Source organism: Mauremys mutica, chromosome 3 (assembly GCF_020497125.1).
Source record: "Mauremys mutica isolate MM-2020 ecotype Southern chromosome 3, ASM2049712v1, whole genome shotgun sequence".
NCBI classification, from domain to species: Eukaryota; Metazoa; Chordata; order Testudines; family Geoemydidae; genus Mauremys; species Mauremys mutica.
Window position 1 is genome coordinate 76,592,962 of NC_059074.1, and position 21,987 is coordinate 76,614,948.

Here is a 21,987-nt window from a genome sequence, read left to right on the forward strand (position 1 = left end):
TCCTGCTCCACCAGCAATTGGTCCTGTGAGGGGATGGGTTCCAGGGTTAAAAAATGTACTTGACTGTCGGGGAGAATGGATCCTCCACTTCCCTGCCTTGCATTCTCCTCCTCCTTGTCAACAATGTCCTCCTCGTTGTTGCTTGAGGTCGCCTTGGACTCCTGGGAGGTATCCACGGAGTGTTTTGGGGTAGTGGTGGGGTCGTTGCCAAGAATTGCATGCAGCTCCTCGTAGAACCAGCATGTTTGTGGCTCAGAACCAGAATGACTGTTTGCCTTCCTTGTCTTCTGGTACACTTGCCAAAGCTCCTTTATTTTCATGCGGTACTGCTGCATGTCCCTGGTGTAACCCTTCTTCCTGCATGATTTTGGCATATATGTTAGCATTTCTTCTGCTGGATTGGAGCTCTGCCTGCACAGACTCTTCTCTCCACCCAGCAATAAGATCCACTACCTCCTGTGTACTCCATGCTGGAGTGCGTTTGTGGCCTTGAACATCCATGATCAGCTGTGCTGATGAGCTTTCCATGCTGATCAAACAGGAAATGAAAATTCAAAAATTCCTGGGGCTTTAACAAGGGGGTGGTGGTTTCCTGTGTACCTGGCTGACGTGCAGTGGAGTTGAAAGTACTGTCCAGAGAAAGTATCTAGTGGAGGCCAATTCATTCGAATTACACAATGCAGTGTCTACACTATCCCTGTGTTGACCTGTGGATGTCAATTCAAGCACTATGCCTCTTGCGGAGGTGGAGTACAGAAGTTGACTTTACAGGTCCTTTAGGTCGGTGGAAGGGACTCAGTAGTGTAGACACATGCATTATTAAATCAACCTAATGCGGCTTATGTCAATCTAACTTTGTAATGTAGACCAGTTTAACTGTTTATACTTGGTCCAGAATTTTCTTAATCGCTACCCATAACACATGAAGAGTAGACATACATTAAATCCTTAAATGGAGATCTGATCAATATAACATAAAGAGTGTTAGCTGAAGTTACTAAGTAGAGAGCTGTGCTTTTTATATTCTTTTAAAAAAGCTTGGTTTTTTTCCCCCTACAATCAAGGATTTTTGATAGCAACAAGAAAAGTTTTGTGATTTTTGGCACTAGAGGAAAACAGAATCTTAAAATAAGATAAGGAATGTAAAAATGTCTTTGTTCAAATATCTTTAGACCATGAAAAATAGCACATTAAATAAACAAATCAAGATCAATGTAACCATCCTTCAAACCATCCTTGCAATATAGCACTTAGGAGCATATTACTCCCAATTTGATTGTAGATTCTTATGACTAATGGATTTTGAAGCAATTATAGCCACTTTAGTCAGAGCCTTATTTCTACAGCATTACATAAATGTAATTTATCTTCTGTTCTAGACAAAGTCATGCCCATTCATCTATCTTCTTCCACCTTCTGGGCTAGATCCAATGCCCATCCAAGCAAATGGAAAAACTGTCATTGATTTCAGTGAGCTTTGGATCAGGCTCAGGAACTATGCACACTTATGGTGCTGTATACCCATCATAATATCTTAGTTCTCTGAACATCTTTTATGAAAAACTGTAGCTATGTCTGTAGATATTGTTGATTCTTCTTGGTTGACTTTTATTATAGAACAAAATAATTATAATGAGGTTTATGTTTTTTCCATGCCAATTTAATGAACAAGTAATTTGACTCCATGTTTGTTGTTACTTTAAAAGCCTCTGCTGAAACATGGTATCAGAAATGCTGCTTGAATTTTAGTGTCGGTTGGTTTAATTAGCTTCAGTCTTGAAGATGCAGTGTAGACAAACAGAATCTATACTTCAGTAAGAAAATTTAATTGATAAAAACATGTCTGTAACTTTCCAGTCCCATCTCCTATGGAGTCCAATGGAGACCTGGCTGTTAACTGGACATTTTTATTTTTCTATTCTGTCAAAATAAGAAGATCATAAAATTGTAGATGAGCAAGAAATGAAAGATCCTAATTAAGGCTTGTTTCTATTTGTTCAATGAAGAAAAACTGGTTACATAGTGTTAGATGCAAATGTCTAACTCATGCAGAAAGGATATTACAAAGCCCCTTGATATATGGATGAAAGTATTCCAGCCACCTGCAAATGTTGTATAGAATAGCATTCACAGAGCAAAGATAATCAGATCCCAAAGACACACTGATGTAACAAAGCTGACAGGTTGAATTCGGGACTTCACATAGTGATCCTTCAGTACAAAATGCTGAGCACCAAAGAAAGATACAGTTGTTGGGGCTAGGATGTTGAGAACCTGAACTACACTTGTCCTGTGCAAATGGTATGTGCAGAAATGGCTAAACTGTAGAAAGACGGAGAATAATAAATGAAGGCTAATGAAGCAGAAACATTAAATTATGTAGGGGAAAAATGCAAAGTAGACAGGGAAAAGACAAACATTAGAGGTGTGATCCAAAGTCCACTGAAGTCTCCCTTTAACATCAGTGGGCTCTGGATAAGTCCCTAAAGAAAACAGAGGCAGCCCAAGCATGCTAGGAATAGAGGAAGAGGGAAGGTGCAACAACAAAAAATGTCAAACACTCTGTAATAATCTGGCCACTGAAATGCAGAATATGGCAGTTCATCCAGATTAGCTACAATTTGCACATAATGCATCCATCACATCCTAGTCAGATAATGATCCTCTCAACCTGTGATATTATAAATCTGGGTTGCTTTTTGGAAACTCCAGATGATTATGAAGGGGAATGCTCTCTCTAGTCACCTGACAAAAATAGATTCCAGATTTTCTACTTAATCATTTTACTGTTGGCAGTAAATGCTACTTTGCCATATAGTGTATGGGGGAAAAAACCCTAATTGATTCACCACTATCAACATGTTATACCATACTCTGTAATAAACAGCTTGCTCCAAGTCCAAACCAGATTTTGCAAATAGTATATCAGAAATCTTCTGCAGAACCATCTGTGTCTGTCAGTTCTAACGATTTGGAGGCATTCACAGTAAAAATGAGCAACTGTCATTCTAAGTAAGTGTGGGAAACCATGCAGTTGAATGCCAAAGAGGATAAATCCAGGATATGTTTTTAGGCTGGCAGGTGACTTCATTCATCACATTGCTCTTAATATATCCTAATGCAGGTCTTTTCCTGCAGTACTCATTTTATGTAGACAAACCTTTGATTATAACCAAATGACAGTTGTATCTGTATTCATCACTTTAGTATCCATTACTGTGATCTTTAAAATTACGAGACTTGCACAATTAAATGGACTCTTGTGGCCCTGAAATTTACATGCTGTTTGAAAAATTGTATCGTTTGTTCTTCTTTAAGTATGTGTCAGCGTGGATCCAACTCTAGGTGTGCATGTGCTTTTTGTGCATGTGACTTAACTATCAGTGTCTGTTGGGGGTGTCCTGGGCCACCTTTTTCTCCCATATATGGCATAAAGGGCAGGGCAGCCATGACCCTCTCTCAGTCCCTTTTACCATCTGTGGCAAGACAAAACTGGCCAGTGTCAGACTTGCTAGTTCTTAGCTCAGGCTAAACTTCTTCTAAATCTTCTGAAAATCTTAATCTGTCCTATTTTGACTACCCTAGACCAACAGACACAGTGTCGGGATTATCTGCACCTCTGACCTCTCTGTGGTCTGCTCAAGGGATACCTATTATCTCAGGCTGCTAGCCATTACCTCATCTCCTCTTCCAGTAGGCTTTTCTGCAACAGCTGCTAAAGTAGTCTATTCAAGTATGTTTGCTGCTTCTCTAGCTCTCATCCCTGCTTCCCGCTGGGGAGTCATCTCCAAGATATTCCCTGCCCTCTGTACTCTGCCAGTGATCTGGGTGTCCCCCCGCAGCTTTTGCCCATGAGCAGCCACTCTCTGCATGTCTCAAGCAGCCTACTTTTCTTCAGCTGTTCATAGTTCATAGTTCTTGTCTCCCTTGTCACTATTCTTTCCCAAAAAAGACAATTGGTCACTTTTTCCTGTGTTTTTCTTTCTACAGTACTTACTTTCACTGCTGATGGCACTTATTGGCAATTCACATGATCATACATTGCACACAATGCCACTATGTATGTCACAGACCACACCTCTGTGGTCTGCTCCAGGGATGCCCTGTTACATTTCAGGCCTCTAGTCACTTCCCTATGGGCAGGTACCCATCTCCCTCCAGACTTCAGGTTTAGGCTGCAGCCACTTGCGATTCCCTGTTTCTATCCCAGCAGGTGTGTCCATAGCTCAGCATCTGCAGTGTCTTTCTCTCTCTCTTTCCCCCACCGCCCTGGCTATTGCAGTGAATAGCAGTGACCAGCCAGCCTTTACAAAGCACCCACATTATTTTTAGGACAAAGGCATTAGAGAAAAACAATAAAAGGTCTAAACACAAGTTGAGCCTACTAAGTGTCACCCATCTTCTACATGGGGACTCTGGTAGGTTCCAGAATCCTTCTGCCCCGTCTTTCTTCAGGGACCCTTTCCCTGAGAGCCTATTATGATCAGAAGTGGCCTCATTGCTTTGTCTACAACTTCCTCAGGAGTAAAGGGTAAGAAACTTTTACTCCCAGTATTTCTTCATTCTGAATCAAAAAGGGAGTCTTCCTCCTCCTAGACCTGAAGAGATCAAGATGGCAATATTTGCCTCCATCATTCCTTATCTCCAAGCTCAAGATTGACTCGTGGCTCTTGACTTGCTGGATGCATACTTCAACATAGCTATCCATACAGCTCACAGGAAGTATTAAACTTATGCAGCAAGGCTCAATGATTATCAATGCAGGGTTCTGCCCTTTGAGTGCTCCATGGTACTAAGAATGTTCATCAAATGCCTGGTGGTAGTGGCAATGCATTTAAGGAAACAAACATGGAAACCATATCTAGGAGTACTTGGATGACTGGCTGAACAAGGGCAGGTCCCAGCAGCAGGCTGAGACAGCCATAGATTTCATCCTTTCCCTGTTCCCTCAACCAGGACTCCTTATGAATTACAAGAAATCCTCTCTCTCGGGATAAATAAGAGCTCACCTGCCAGAGGATAGTTTTTGATCTCTTCAGTCAACAGTAAACAACCTACAGGTGAGACTGACAGTGACAGTGCCTATGTATCTGGGACTATTAGGCCACATGCTGTTATGCATGTAGGTGACACTGCTTCTCAGACTTCACCTAAAGCCCTTACAACTATGGTTGAGGTCTGTATACTCCCCAGCCAGATGGGACATGAACAAGTGGGTCACAGTCCTGCCTCAAGTCCTGAAAAAGCTCTCTTGGAAGCTAGACCCAGTGAATATGAGGAAACAGGTGATATTTTTGCTCCTGTCCTCGACAATGATGCTTCAGGGACAGGTCAGGACATTCAGCTGAACCATCTTCAGATGCAAAGTACTTGGTCTCAGGACAACTTGGGACTACACCTGAATGACCCGGAGCTGAGGAGCATCAGCCCATTGTGTGGAACTCTATAATGCAAATCCTGACAGACAATGAATTGGCGATGCACTACATAAACAAGCAAGGTGATGCTTGATTATCCCTCCTTTGCCAAAAAGCTATCAAATTCTGTGAATGGTGTTATCAGCACAGAATGATCCTGCTGGCTCTTCACCTTCTAGGGGTCAGCAATGACCTAGTAGACTTCCTGAGTAGAAATGTTGTAACCAACCATGAGTGATCACTGTGGAAATCTATCCTAGGCCCAATATTCCATTGGTGGGATATTCCCACCATAAACTTATTCACCACAAACGATAATACCAAGTGTCTGAATTTCTGCTCTGGAGGAATGAGCCCCAGCTCCCTACCAGAAGCCTTCCTCCTTTGATGTTCTTAGAGACCCCCATATTCCTCTGATCCTCAGAATAATATGTCTGAAACCATTAAGTTCCACCATCCATGGAGGGTACCGTTTCCATTCATATACTGTAGGATCCATGTTGATGCATACTTGAGCAGAGAACAGTTACATATCCTACAGTAACTGTGGTTCTTTGAGATGCTGTAATCAGTGTAGATCCCATAGTCCATCCTCATCTTTGATTTTCAGAGTCTTCAGAATCATGGGCTTTGAGTTGTGAGGAAACTGAGGGAAGGTTGTGAACACATTACCCTTTCTGCCTCATATAGGAGCATGAAGAAGTACAGCATGCGTGTGCAGTCCTGATGGGCAGTGCTAGTAAAAAAATATCTGGCCTTGATGTTTGAGGTGCATGCACATCTGCAGTGGGGTCCACACTGATTCTACCATCTTGAAGCATCACAGGTACTGCAGGGTAAGTAAGCGTTCTTTATGCTCATTTTCAAATCTTATGTTAACAAATGTCCTCCTGGTTACAGAAATAATGCTCCAGCTCTGAGAAATTAAATTAGAACTATTCTTCTTTTAGGTCCTAATGACAAAGAGTTGGACATGCATGTTCTGTGCAGTGTTAAGGGCCAAATTTTCAAATGGTTTCCTAGGCCATGTGCACAACACTGGTGTGTGTAACTGTTTACAAATATATCCCCCCCATTTACACATTTAAAATGGGTAACTGTGCACAAGTGCCAATTTGTGTTCACTAATGGCCATTTATTTACCTAACTGAACCACCTAATTTGCACATAGATGTGGGTATGTCTGCAAATATTGTGTATACACTTTAGAAGGCCATTTGCAAAGATGGCCCTCCTGGTGGTGAATTTTTCCCTCTTTAAAATGCTCTTAGGAAAACATGAAATTTACCAAATTAATCTGTTCTCATGGACAATGGATTCCTTTGGATTGACTGGTATACACTTTTTTCCTGTTTTTAAGGATAATTGATTACTTGTGAAAAGTGCCAGATTGACAATATTAGAATCTATGGTATTGTGGTGGGGCAGTGCCCCACCCTCTGAGCAAAAAGGGCTGAACCAGGCCAGAGAGGCTGTGCCAACCTGCAGCCAATCAGAGCAGGGAGGGAGAAAGCCAATCAGGACCAGGCTAGGTCCTATAGAAAGGCTGCCCAGCTAGGCAGAAGCAGTCACTCCCTGGCTGGCAAGGGAGAAGGACTAGCTCCTGATGAAAGGAGCAGCACCTTGGACAAGGCAGTGCTGGGCAGGCTTGGAGGAGCAGATAGTAGTTCCATCCCATTATCTGCCGGACTGTGGCCCTGCTGCAAAGGGTCAGGAAGGTGCATAGGGCTAAAGGGGAAGTGGCCCAGGGGAACTAAGCAGGCGAAAGGGAAAGGAAGAAGGGTAGAGGGAGGCCACCACTAGAGGGTCCCTGGGTTGGGGACCCAGGCCCACCCACTACTCTGGGCCCCCCTTTGTACTGCACCTGGTGTTTGTGAAGAGGGGCCGAGACAGACTGCAACTGGCCCCTGAGATAAGGGGCTAGATTACAGGGTTGCGGTTGGCCACCAAGGCAGGTACGGACGGAAGGACTGCTGTTACCAACACTCCCCCGGAAGGGGGTTAGATGGGACTAGTGGGCACTGCCAGAGGGCAGTGTCCTGAAGTAAATGGAGACTGTCTGGAGGATGATGCCGCTGAGCAGGGAGCCACATGGGTCCCAGGGCAGCAGAGCTAATGATGGGCCTGACAGCATGTGTCGAGGGTGCTCCACAGTGGTCGAGAGCTAATTCCAAGAGTGACCGGCAGGAGGCGCCAGCAGTGGTGAGTCCAACCCTGTCCCAGGTATTCTATCCAAATAGTATGGTTATGTATTCATTGCAAAAAGTGTGTTTTTACATTGAGATAGCTAACTTGTTAACAGCTATTTCAATGTAAAAAGCACACTTATTTTTTACAGTGAGAACATAGCTGGTTAAGTACAGAATGAGCAGAAATAGTGCTAGATTCCCTAGATCATCCCATTGTAAGCAGGGGATGAATGAGTTTTCCCCTAACATCTCATGATGGGCTGGGGGAGAAGACTTCAGGAACTGACCTTGTTTGTCTAGACACACCCACTCTTCCTAGGTGTGCAGCATGATGGGGCTGCTTTGCCCAAATGATCACTTTTGGCGGATATTGGTTGGAAAGTCATTTGTTATTGGGTGCAGGAGTAATAAAGGGTGGTGGTTGTTCTTGTTTTGTGAGTCAAGGGAAGCAGAACTGTGCTTGGCATGCCCTTAAGGGGTTCACCCTCAACTGAACTGTGCAGGGGGCAAGGTGAGAGGGTGCAGATAGGTGTTTCTACTGGGGGTGTGGCCCATGCCTAAGGGTCCTAGACACCATTTGACACTCCCTCTCTCCACTGTGTAATGACAGAACTGACTAACTCTTAATTGAGAGTCTTGTTGTGGATCACTGATAACCAGGCCTAAGCATTATATTTGTTTTTCTGTCTGAAAAGACGGTGTCTGTGGTGAAAGAGACTGCCCAACATGAGAGACTAGCAGTGAGGCTCCTCCACTAACAGCTGAAATCACTGAGAACTTTGTTAAGTGGAGGGACCCCCAAGACACCCCAGTGGTCACAGAGAGAGAAGTGGTGGAGTGAGCAAGTGGCCAGTGGAGCAAGCAAGCTGCCAGTGGCAGAGGAACTCATGCAAATGCACCCCTGTACTCTAGGTCTTTGCTGACCAAGGACAGCTATGAGTGGGGAGTGAGGGGAGTGGCATGTTGAAGGAAACTTTTGTTGGTTGGACTTTCTCTGAGGAAAAGGACACTGTCCAATCTACTCTGGGGTGGGTATTTTGCTCATGGTCATATGCTTCTGAATCATGCTTGCAGAGTTTTCCCAAATTAATGCCAGGCTACTTCCCCCTTTTTATTAGAAGTTCTCTTTTCCCTACACAGACTTAGTGCTTGTGAGCAGGAAAGTATTGCCTCTTAGAGGCACCAGGGATGGTATGTAATTTTCCCAGGTTATGGGTAGAGGCTCGAGCCTGTTCTGTGTTGTACTGTTAGAAAGAGAATCCCTACATATTGAACCTGGCCCTTGTCACTGCCAACTCTACCTGGCAGAAGGGTTACACCATAAATATGTTTCTGTCCAGCTCAGTGGGATAATTTATAGTATGGTATTGGCCCAAGAAATTTTGTGCTGCTCTCCTATTGATTTTCTATTGGCGTGGGGTGCCTAATTTCCTTAGTGTCATTAAAAAATTCTAGCTTAGCCCTTCACGCCCATTGTTCCTTGGTCTCTTTTCTGAGGCTGCCAACCAACGCCAATGATAACATACAGAGATTGTCTTTAGTATGGCTACCTGGTTGAAAAGGGATATTACACATCTGTTTTTCAAAAGGCATCTGGATACTGGGGCTGGGGCCACATAAGACAAACTCAGAAAAGCTCCCTTGTGCTTTTTGGAAGGATTCAGGGACCAGGCAGGAAAGGGCTAAGGATACATGCAGGTAGCAGGCAGATTTGCTTTATATACTTTTACAAAAAGGAAAAGGAAGGAGATCCAGACCTTTGAAGAAGAGACCTTTAAACAGTAGCTTGGATCAAGAAGGTCTCTGTTTATATTAACATTGTGTTTGTACCTTGGAAACGAAAAACATTTTGTTCCTGAGTAAAGAGGTTGGGAGGATTGTGGACTGGAAGAGCCCACTTGTGAAATACAAGAATGTGACCGAGATCACCAAAGTAACGTGGTATGCATCTATTTCAATATGGAAAATGCACCTAAAATGATATTTTCCAGGCACATTTTCTCAAACACCATGGATAACACTACCAGCCTACCTGTCATTCAGGCTTATAACCTGGGTGTTAGCCTGGATATGAAGACCTAGGGAGAAGATATGTCTAAACCTTGATGAATCTTTCTGCATCACATCTCTAAGATACTGCCTCTACTATTCATACACACACTTAAAACACTGGTCTGGGCTTTCATTGTGTCACTTCTCAGTTACTGCAACATCCTTCTATTTTGTCTTGACAAATGCAATATTGCCCCCCCTCACATCCATTCAGAATGCTGCTTGTTGCTTTGACCATGTCATCCCTCTTTGTATCCTTTTCCTGGTTCTCTTTATTGCATCAAACATAAGCTACTTGTCTTCTCTTTCAAGACCCTTCCTGGCCTATCCCCACTCTAGCGATCATATCTCATTCACTACTGAGAAGTCAAATTCTGCCTCCACCTGGACCACAGTTCCTTTATCCTCTCCCTTTCCATGATGCCTGCACAAAACTTTGCAATGGTTAGGCAACTGGTATGAAGAGATCTCTGGTAATCACACAGGTTAATATTGTCTCATTGTTTCCTTGTACTCTATCACTGTCTGCATCCACCTGTCTCTTGTCTTGTACTTAAATTGTAGGCTCTTTAGGGCAGGAATCATCTTTGTTTTCTGTTTGGGCTAGAACTAGGTGCCACAGTAATAAATAAAAATGCATATTGTCTGACTTTTAAAAACAAAGTCAAAAGGAAGACTCCCTTATGTAGCCTTCCATCCCCCCACAAAACAAGTTATATACCAACCCCTCTAACTCCCTCCACCCAAGGGATTCAGAGCAAGTCATTGTGCCAAATTAGGATTTATATAAGATGTGCTACTATAGGTGCTTAGTGAGTATTTCAAAAGCACTTAGGTGCCTACCTGTGTCTTTAGGTGGCCCAGTACCTTTAAAAAAAGTAGCCCAAATATTTTATAAAATTTCTTCTATCCAGTGTTGAATTTTCAAAGCTATTTATTTAATTTGTCACAAAATTCTGCAGGTAGCTACCAAATGGTGGAATAATTTGATAAACAAATTTGCCCTAGGGTCACTATCTAGTGTACAGTAATAGCATGTGCTAAAGATGGCACTATAAGTACCATTTTTAATGACACTAACTGACAACACTGAAATAATAATGCTACATGATGTAACTACCAAAAAGACGTATACGAAAGATTTGTAGCAAATGACATATTTTGACCCATATTTATGGCTATTAGAGAAATTGATATAATTGGGCTAATTTCACCAGTAGACAGTTACATAAGTGTGTTAATCATCCTGGACACCTTGACAATTACTTTAATTGCCTAAAGGAAATTCACATAATACATTTTTTTAAAAAACATGAGCAATATTAAATGATCTCCTAAATACAGTTACAGGAATCAGTCAGTGCTGCATCATTAATTATATTGCATCCCATAGTTCCAAAAGTTTTCAATATTTAAACTTCAGTCCTGCAGTGATTGCCACATGGCTAATCCCAGCTGAGTTTTCACCATCTTTGACTCACTCCTCAAATCTTCTCCTCCCTGCCTCTACTCCTCTCTGCATAGGATCTTGCCAATTTCTTTCAAGAGAAGTTACAAAATATGACAATATTTCCCCTTCAAGTGACTTGTCTTTTCCCTCCTACAAACACTCTTCTCCTTCCATGTCACTGATGTAGAAGTTTCTCATCTGCTATCTTCCACTTGCCTCAGTGACTCCATCCCATCTACTGTTCTCCTTCATGTCCATTCTCATCTCCTCCCTTATTCTCCTTATCCTCACTCTTCTCTGGCTCTCCCCCCGCCCTCCCAAAACAAGCATGCTTTATCTCCATTAAAAAAAACAACCCACACCTGATCTCACTTGCATCTCCAACTATTCTATCACTTCTCCCTTTCATCTCTAAGCTCATTAAATGAGCTGTCTACACTCATTGTCTGAAATGCCTCTTTTCCAATCTAGACCTTCTGAATTCTGGCTTCCATCCCTTGCACATCACTGAAATCACTCAGCCAAAGTCTCTAATGACCTCTTCCTAACCAAATCTAAGAACCATTATTCCTTTCTGCTCCTCCGTGACCTGTCAGCTACTTTTGACACTGTCAACAATGCTCTTCTTGAATTCTTGTCCTCCTTTGGCTTCCAGACTCAATCCTTTCCTGGTTCTCTGCCTACCTCAGTAATTGCTTTCAGTATGTCCTTCGGAGAATCCTACTCTTCCCTCCTCTAACTTTCCGTGGGGGTGGGGAGGTTCCACAGGGGTTCAATCTTGGTTCCCTTTTCTTCTCCCTCTACAAGGCATCTCATCCACATACACAAATTCAGCTACCATCTCTATACTGATGACTCAGATGTACCTCTCTATTCTTGCCTCTGTTGGTGTCACTAGGCCTGAGTAAACCAAAGTTGTGACTTTGGGCCTGAAGTGAACCAAAGTTCTTACATGCTGTGAACTTTAACCAGTCTGCATGCTAACAGCCTAGAAGCAGAATTTGTGAGAGTCAGCTTTTTAGCAGACAGCTGCAGTTCCGCTTAAACTAGCAATAGTAGTGAGAAGGCGGGAGAAAGAGGGGGAGAAGGCTTCATGTGCCTGAAGCTGACAAGGCCAATAAATAAGCTTGTGAATGGGAACTTTTTCTAACACGTTGAAATGTAATGTTCAAAGTAACTGCTGTTGGGAAGGGAGGGGTGAGGGGGAAAACCGAACAAAAGGCTTACACAAACAAGGGGGGTATAAATGCTGGGACCCCGCCTGCGAGCGGGTGTGCAGGATTTGAGAATGCTTTTCTCCCTGGCACCTTATTTGGGCTCAAATAAACCTGGTTTTTGCTTCTCCACCCTGGTGTGATAATTAGTGCGACGCACACCGGGCAACGAACCTGCTGTTGCTCCGCCTCGGGCTCTTTAAGCCGGCAATACCTCCTTCTGTATAAATTAAAATCTTGGCCTGTTTCTCTGACATCTACTTGTGGATGTCTAGCCATCAGCCCAAGCTCAACATGACTAAAACAGAACTTACTCTTTCCTCTTAAGCCCTCCCTGCTACCTCTTTTCTTGATCACTGTGGACACCCACCATTCGGTTTGTCACTCAGGTCTATAAACATGGCCTTCATTTTCAATTTGGACTTCTCCCTAGGTCCTCGCATCCAGACTACATCTAAAAAGTGCAGATTTTCTGCATAATGTCTTTAAGATTAATTCTTTCCTATCCGTCCAACAGCTAAACTCTTGTCCAGGGTCTCATTATCTTACATCTCGATTACTGCAACACCCTCTTCTCTGGCTTTGACAAATGCAATTTTGAATGCTGTTGCAAAGATTTTCCTCGCCTGTCACTTTGACTATGTCTCTCCCTCTTTGCTTCCCTCCACGGGCTCCCCCTTCTCTATTGCATCAAACATAAGCTGCTTGCCTTTACTTCCAAGGCCCTTTATGACCTACCCTCACCCTACCTATTATCCCTCATTCATTATCAAAATGTCTACTCCTGCCTATGTTAAATTTTTAGATTTGCACCTTTGTGTGTTCTGTGATGGTGCCTCATGTTTAGGAGGAGCTCACCATAAATAGCCACAAAGCTACCTCATTATCCTCCTCCAGATTTCTCCTTAGAAGTTCTCCCTTGCCATGTGTACAAACACCTGACAATGGTCAGACAACTGGTGTGTTCAGACCCCTTTCTATCACTGAGCAATATCATTGTTTAATAATTATAACATGTTTACTGCTGTAGTGCATAGAGGACAAGAATGGGGGCCCCACTGTGCTAGGAAGAATAGTACAAACACAAAATAGTAGATGGTCCCTGCCTTGAAGAGCTTACAATCTTAATTGACAAGACAGACACAGGGTGGAGAAATGGATAGAATATACAAGCAGAATGAACAGTGTGATGGCAGCAAACATGATGTTAATGCTACTGTAGGTTGGCATGGCCATCCCTCCACATCCACCTCTGAGGGAGGCCACACCCCCTCACAGTTTAGTCTACTAGAGTATTCACCAAGCAAAGGGAAACAAAAGGGGACTTAGTGGTTCTCAGTGGGCCCCAGCCTTTAATCAGGGTGGGGACATAAACAGTCTGGGCTCTGGCCTGCAATCAGCCCAGTCTATGGGCTCTGGCTTGGGTGAGCACCAAGCACCATCTATGGGGCTCAGGTAAGGGTGTCCAAGGAGCACAGACCTCCTGGCCTAAGGAGGGTGAGTACTGGGGTGGGGTTGCAGGGGGGCATGCAGGCCCAGCCCAGGGCCCTAGCAGTCCACCACTGGGTCAGCAGGGATCCACCCACAACACACTGACCTCATATCAGGACAGCTCTCAACCGGACTGTTGCCTGGTTTCCCTGGGCGGCTTCCTACTCTCACCATCAGGTGTTCCTGTGTCCAGGGGTCATCCTCAGTCTCCCTGGGACATATGGCCAAGGGTAGTGGTAGCTGCTCCTCAGTGTAAGGAGTGGCAGGGCTCTCTGGAGGTTCATGCAGGCCCTTGGGGCACCTGTGGTTCTCTTCAGCATGCCACTCCAGCAACAGGGAAGACACATCTGTTTCCTTCAGCAGCTCTCTCCTAACTGAGCTGCTGGGCGGGCCGTTTATACTTCCTCTTCCTGTCATGCCTCTTTGCATCCTTCTGTGATCCTCCTGGCTCCGCCCAACAGGTGACATGCACTGTTCCGTCCGCTCCAAGGGAGGCCACGCCTCCTTGCTACAGCTACTCTTTTGTGTATGGGTTTACTCAGGAGGGGGCTAAGTCACATGAAAAAGAAAGGGAAGAGGGGACAGAGGGTAAGGAGGGGAAGAAACTGAAGAAGGGAGAGAGGAGGAGAAAGGGAGGGCTGGAGCAAACAGCCAATCAACACATAGTAGAGAAAGTCCAGTCAAAAAAACTGTAGGAAGTTGTCCAAATGTCTAAAGGATTCTTTGGCTGCTTCTGCTCCCTCCTAGTTGCAGTCTCTGGCTGGCTCCTCTCTGCAATTTTCTCCCAAACCCAGATGGTGGAGTTGAGGGTCATCATCTGGGCTCCAGTGCAGGATAGGTGGCCCCAACTGGTCCCATTTTACCCACTCTGCCTCAGTGTGGAAGTCTCAGCTTTGACTGCTTCTGCTCCTCCTGGCTGGAGTCTCCGACTGGCTCTTTTCTGCAGTTTTCTTGCAAGCCCAGATGGCAGGTAGAGGGGGAAGAGAGGCAAGTATCATTGCTTCCATGCACTCCAGTCTGTCAGTCCATATTCATCTGTCACTTGTCTTAAAGTAAAATTGATTTGGGGGCAGGGATTGTCCTTTTTGTTCTGTGTCTGTACAGTGCCTAGCACAAAGAGGGGCCAGATCCATGTCTAGGGGTATTTGGTGATATGGTAATACAAAGAAGAAAATGAATGAGGGCTGTAATTCTTTAATCTCACTTTTTTTAAAGGTAAATTTATGGGTTTAAGGTGGTTTTGTTTATGTGAATAACTGCAGGAAACCAACCATATATCAGCTACCTTCAAAGGAGTCCCATTTTATCTTCTATCATTCTGTATGACTTGACTGATGTGCAAAAGCTTAGATTTCTAGCTACTTGGTGAAAGTAAGTACTCAGCTGAGGATATATAATAAATATGAGCTAAAAATAAAATGACAGTAATCACTACAAAGCCTGATTACTGAATCTCTTGTGTCCCAAAGGAATACTGGTTTTTAGATGTATTTTGCAGTTAGACCCAGATGCTAGATATCTGATACATGAGTTTATAAATCAATTTTTCTTAGTTGGACCAACTTTGACATCAGTTCATCTTGAATTTATACTTCACTTATGTTAAATGCATATTCTGTAAATTATTCAAATTATATGCTTATACATTTTATGAACTTAAGTGATCTTAAAACGGTCTGCTATACCAAATCTGTAGATATTTTTTGCTATGGAGATGGCTGTCTATATACCATTATACTGTGTCAAGGAGCATCAGAGCAAGCCATTTCATTACTTTAATTATCTATTAACTTTTTTAAACCACTCTAAAAGCAAACTGTGTATGCATCTTTGTTGCATCGCAAGAGAGCAGGAACAAAGTTCAGCATTCAATGTGATCCCAAGCAAAGAGAAAAAAGCGTGTGTGTGTATGCATATGCGTTTATTCATTCCCAGCATGCTCTTATATACAATATGGTAAGCAATCACAATTGCTAATTAATTAATTAAACCCACACAGCCACAGCTGTAACCCATAGGGTAATTATCATCCTACACACCTGTCTGACTTATCATCCTATTTACAATTAGCTGGCCAATAAGAATGAGCCCAAGGCCAGCCCTTCACACACAATTCCCAACCCAGAAGCCTAAACAATCTCAGCATCTCACATTCTATTCCCACATCTCCCCCCTTTATTCACAATCAAAAGAAGAGGGAAAAGGAAAACAAGATAAAAACATTCGCCAAACATTTCCAACTTATAACAACATAACACCACAATCTATCACAAGCCAAAATTAAAACTTTATAAAGCCAACCCATATAACCATGCAATCCTTAACATATAACCCCAACAACACCAAACAAAAACAAGACACAACAAATAAATAGTGCAAACTCTTCAGGATTCCCCCCTTCCCAATAGAAACATCCCTCAGATGTCAGGTGATCAGACTGACACTGAGGGAGGGGGGGTCCTAGAGAAAATACATAACCACATAAAAATCTTAACAACACAACAACAATTCTGGCCAGAAGACATCACAAAACAAAAACACAAAACATAAATCTTAATAATAATTGCATGGTACACTAAATGCTATGCAGCCAGCACAAAATTTCTTACAAGCACAGCAAAATTATCTCAAACAAATAAATCAGTCACGAAGGATCAAAACAAGAGAAAAAAAATAAAAAAAAAATCCTGGCATAGCTCTTCAAGTCTCTCAAAATTAAGATGCCTTCTTCCTTCACAAGATAACAAGTGATAGAATTGTAGAAACTGAAAAGCAGTTGTAACTTTAACTCTCCAGTATAGCTTCTCTAACACAATTTTCTCCATTCTCATCATATCAGATACAGTGAACCTATACTGGCTTATTCAAATTAAGTCAGTGGCTAAGAGAATGTTTCTTTCTTCTTCTATTGCTTTCACAGCCAGGTAAAAGCAGCTTAATCCAACACAGCCCAAGTGTTTAGGCTGCACCTTCATTTTTACCAAAGACTTGAGTTAAGCTGAGGAGATCTTTTACTTCAAAGTCTCACAACCTTGCAATCATTCAAAGACCATTGTCATGAGCAATTTCAATTAGTCTCAGGTCAGATGGCTGATATTTTAACTCTTGTCCCAACAAAGCATTGAGCTGATCTAATAATTCCTGAGCTTCAGTTGTTACAAGCATTTCAATCATTGTGTGATCGGGGACAGGCGCCGGGTCCTGCTCGGGGCCACAGGCACCTTATAAAACATTTCTTAAAAGCCTGCCGCATTTAAAAATAAACAAACCGCACGCGCCGCCGCCGCCGCCCCGCACTACCCACTCCTGCTCCTAAACCCGCCGCGCTGCTCCCCTCGGCGTGATACAATAATCACTTTAAATAAACCAATCTTTTACTCCGGATTATCTTCAGATTTTCACGCCATGGAGATTATAGTCCAAGATGATCAAGATCTACGCCGCGCCGGGAAGGAGACAGGGGAGGCGGGACGAAGGCAGGCGGCTGGGTCACAGCTCCTGCTGCTCTGCGATGCATATCACCGTCCTTTCTTCCGCTGATGCAGCGGTTCCCATGGTAGCTGCTCACCTCTGAGTTCGGGTGTGCCTCCCTTTTCAGATGCCCTGCAGCTTGCCGCTCAACACTGAGCTCAGGTGCGCCCCTATTTTCGGACGCCCTGCAGCTCCCAGCCGCTCGACACTGAACTCAGGTGCGTCCTTCTTTTTCGGACGCCCTGCGGCCGCTGCTCGACACTGAGCTCAGGTGCGCCCTTCTTTTCGGACGCCCTGCAGCTCCTAGCCGCTCGACACTGAGACTCAGGTGCGTCTCCTTTTTTCCTTTTTTTTTTTTTTTTTTTTTCAGGCCACCGATACTATTGCCCGCAGCTTCTCCACCATTTGTTGCATTGCAAGAGAGCAGGAACAAAGTTCAGCATTCAATGTGATCCCAAGCAGAGAGAAAAAAGCGTGTGTGTGTATGCATATGCGTTTATTCATTCCCAGCATGCTCTTATATACAATATGGTAAGCAATCACAATTGCTAATTAATTAATTAAACCCACACAGCCACAGCTGTAACCCATAGGGTAATTATCATCCTACACACCTGTCTGACTTATCATCCTATTTACAATTAGCTGGCCAATAAGAATGAGCCCAAGGCCAGCCCTTCACACACAATTCCCAACCCAGAAGCCTAAACAATCTCAGCATCTCACATTCTATTCCCACACATCTTTGTTTATTGCAGATGGTTAAAATGCTTATGCATAATAAAGCTCTAAGTTCCTTACTCACTTTGGGTCAGAGTTTGAGATTGGCCAGAAGCAAATCCCTGTACCTTGGCTAGGATCTGAGTTTGCAGTTTGATCCTGTGTTTATAGTGAGTCAGGCATGACAGGGAGATTCCACATTTGGATTCCAAAGCCCAAATTTGGGAGTGTTCAGGTCCATGAATTGTTTCTGCCTGATACACATCTATGGAGCTCAGATCCAATTTTGGGCAAAGACCCAGACTTTAATCTGGTTTTGGTGTGGATTTTTTTTATTTAAAATATGAATCCCCTATATATAATATAAGAAACACATTATTACCTATACAATTGAGCAATAGGCAGGAAAAGATACAGCCATCAATGTATCTGCCAAAACAAAGGGAACAGAGTAATTAACATCAATGACAAAATAGATAGCATTTATAATCAGCTAAGTAATCCCTCAGGTTGTGCGCTAAGCCATGCCACTAAATTCAACAAGCCCTATGATATGCCTTATCTGTGAGCAAATGTGTTCCAAACTGTGACTCTATTCATTTTATTCCATTACAATAAAAAATCAAGGAAATGAACCCTCATAAGAATAGAGGGGGAAAATAAGAAAAAATATATCCTGTTTGCAATGGAGTTAGAGTATGTGTGTATTGAGTTGGGGTGGAGGGTGAAGAGGAGTCTAGAGAACCAGATTGTCCATCAGGGCCAGGAAGTTAGACTCTCCAAGGGGGCTGGAAATGGTAGGCAGGGACCTGCGACTCAGCTGGAAATGCCATTGCTTAGTGGTGCTCCACAGCCCCACTATCAGCTCTGTGCCTTCTCCCTTTTATTCATGCCTTCCAGGAAGAGTGTGGCTATATGTGGGCTGTTGGTGGTAGAAGGAAGGAAGGAAGATAAAGTTAATATGAGGAATGAATGAGTGAATTATAGATAAGCTATTGAATGACCTAACTGCTTATTTTCTTGCTTTTTACAGTTTTTGTTGGTGGCGTATGCAGTCTGGCAACCTTAACAATATGTTTTAAAAGTTTTGTGGGTTGGAATATATTGAGGCAGAGGCCTAACAGCATATAGAGTAATATAAAATACTACATTGACAGGGAGATGAACGGTGTGAGTGAAATCTTTGCCTCATTAAGGTCGGTGGAAGTTTTGCCATTGACTTTAATGGGACCAGGATTTCACCCAGGAATCTAAGCATTTTCTTTCACTAAGCTCTGATATCTCTATGCCAGGAGCCAATTTATGGTTGCATGGGAATTTCTTTATTTTTCTGTGTTTAAATTCCGAACCATAATGCTGCATTAAAGGAGAGTTTGGTTTTATTTGCAGTGATAAAGTATTAGCTTATCATTGCTCTGATACAGTAACTAAACCAGCAAAAAAGTAATGACACTTAAAATCAAAAGACTGCTGTATAGTATGTTATAAACTATTTAATACTGAAGGTGGCTTAAAATAGAAAGTGCTACAGAAATTGGCAACAGTGTGAACATTTGAAAGTCAATTACTGGCGGAGATTATAAATTAATTTGAGATGATGTATTGACCTATTTATCCACCTGTTGTAACTGTATCCATCTACATTATAAAGCAAGAAATTTGAACATTAATTAAAATAAATATATTCACCTCATGGGAGTAACATAAGTGTCTGGCATAGTCACATCCTCATTACATTTTTATATGATTGGGGGAAAATATAAAAATCCACAGTATAACTGCTTTCTATATTGATTTCTACCCACCTTTATTTATTACCACACTTTCAAAAAGTGAACACATTTGAACTCTTCTTTGAGCACTGTCACTTGCACATACAGGGAGTAAATTCAAATACTTGTGCATGCAAGCCACAGAATCTGTCAATTGCATGCACCAGTGATAGTGCTCAAAAAGTGTACACTTAAGTGTTTTGCACATGCACAAGTAAGGCTGGCAAAGCTGGCTGAAAATGCCCTGAGAAACAGAAACAAAGTAACAAAATTATTTTCCATTTTCATCACAGGTCTAAAGGCACGCCAGACTAAAGGTCAGATTATAACATGAAATTGTACTGAGCATGCTACTGTACGAAACAGAGACTTGGCCAAATACAGTGGCTAAAAAAAGATAGGAGACTGCCCATGACAGATGGCTAAGAAATATATTACACATTCCATGGAGAGACAAAATAATGAATGTTAGAGTAAGAGAGCTGATGGAGCATAACATGTTAGAAAATATCATCAAAGAAAGAAGGCTCAGTGGTTGGGACACATACACCATATGGAAGTTGGGAAACATACTAAGCAAGCACTGAATTAGATACACGAGTGAGGAAAGAGAAAGTGAGGAAGGCCAAGGAAGAACAGTGAAGAAGATATTGAATGCTCTGGCATCACCTGAGAAGAACTATCAAGTGACTGTAATCAATGGAGGAACTGAACTACCTCATGTGTCAACAGCACAGGAGGCACTAAAGTAAAGGTAAGGTCTAAAAGGCTAATTTTGAGAGTCCTTTTGAAAGTGTGACTCTTTGTGGTTTATATATGTTCTACTATTGTGGCATGTCTAACTGTGGAAAGCATAATTGGTTAACAACCTGTAGTGAGGCGATGTGGCTCCCCTCCAGCCCAGAGGAGGAAGAGCCCAGCCGGAGGCCAGAGTGGGCGGAGCTAGGGAGCTCTGAGCCCGCCCCTCAAAGGGTCAGGCGGCGACCCGGAACTATAAAGGCCGGCCCTCAGAGCTCAGTCCGGCCGCAGCAGCCGGAGAGAGCAGACGCCCCTCACGGAGCTCGAGACTGGGAAGCTCCTGCAGCCCAAGGCAGCCACCCAGACTGGCCGGAGCTCCCCCACGTCCGCTGCCCGGAGGAGCTGCCGGAGTTACCCTGTGCCGACTTCCCAGAGGAGTTGCCGGACCTGCCACCAAGCCCCGGCCGCGACGAGCCCATGCTCCTGGACCCTGCAGAGGCTGACGTCAGGACCCAGGTAGGTCCCGAGGGGGAGTCTGGAAGTAGCCCGAGGGCAGCCGACCCGTCTGGCTGCAGCATTACTGGAGCCTATGTCAGTGTGTTGCGGCCAGGATCCTCACTGACTAAGCAGCAGATCGTCAGCCGCTGCTAGGGCCCCGGGCTGGGACGCAGTGGAGTGGGAGGGCCTGTGTCCCCCCTGCCACACCACTCCGGGGTGGCAGACTCCCCCTCTCCCGGGCCTGAGGAGGCCGAAGCCTGTGACTGTTGCTCAGCCCTGCCTAAGGGCCTGAGCTCCCTGACTCAGTGTTTGCTGTCCCGCCCTGACCTAGGGCCGGGCCTTAACTGTTACTGTTGCTCAGCCCTGCCTAAGGGCCTGAGCTCCCCGACTCAGTGTTTGCTGCCCCGCCCTGACCTAGGGCCAGGCCGTAACTGTTACTGTTGCTCAGCCCTGCCTAAGGGCCTGAGCTTCCTGACTCAGTGTTAGTTGCCCCACCCTGACCTAGGGCCAGGCTCATAGCTTTTGTTACGGCTCAGCTCTGCTGAAGGGCCTGAGCCTCTTGCCCCACAGGGCAGGCGACTGCCGCAAGGACTGCCGAGGGAGACCCCGGCCGGACTATTTCCCTGGATTCACCGGTGTGGCTCCCCTCCACCCCAGAGAGGGTCGAGCCCCGGTGAACATGTGTACAAACCTCTAATAGCACAATTGACCTTTCCCATTGCATTTGGATACCCTGGGTTGGTAGTGGAAACTTGATCCTTTCGGTCATGTCCTATTGTGCTCATTAGGATACTTTATCATTCTTATTGATTTTTTTTCAACTTTTTTTATTTGTACCGACAAAACTCACTGTATAATAATGATTCTCAGCACCTTGTTGAAAAATAGGCTACCCTCTAGGTCTCCAATGTAACCACTGGTTTTAATATTTAATTGCATCTCTTTTAATAGCTTAGCTATCAATTTTTAGTGCCT

General features: G+C 43.7%; 1 pseudogene; it reads right to left on the reverse strand.

The window, feature by feature from the left end:
• Window positions 1-16,467: 16,467 nt before the first annotated feature.
• LOC123366648 lies at window positions 16,468-16,987 on the reverse strand (annotated as a pseudogene).
• Window positions 16,988-21,987: the final 5,000 nt, after the last annotated feature.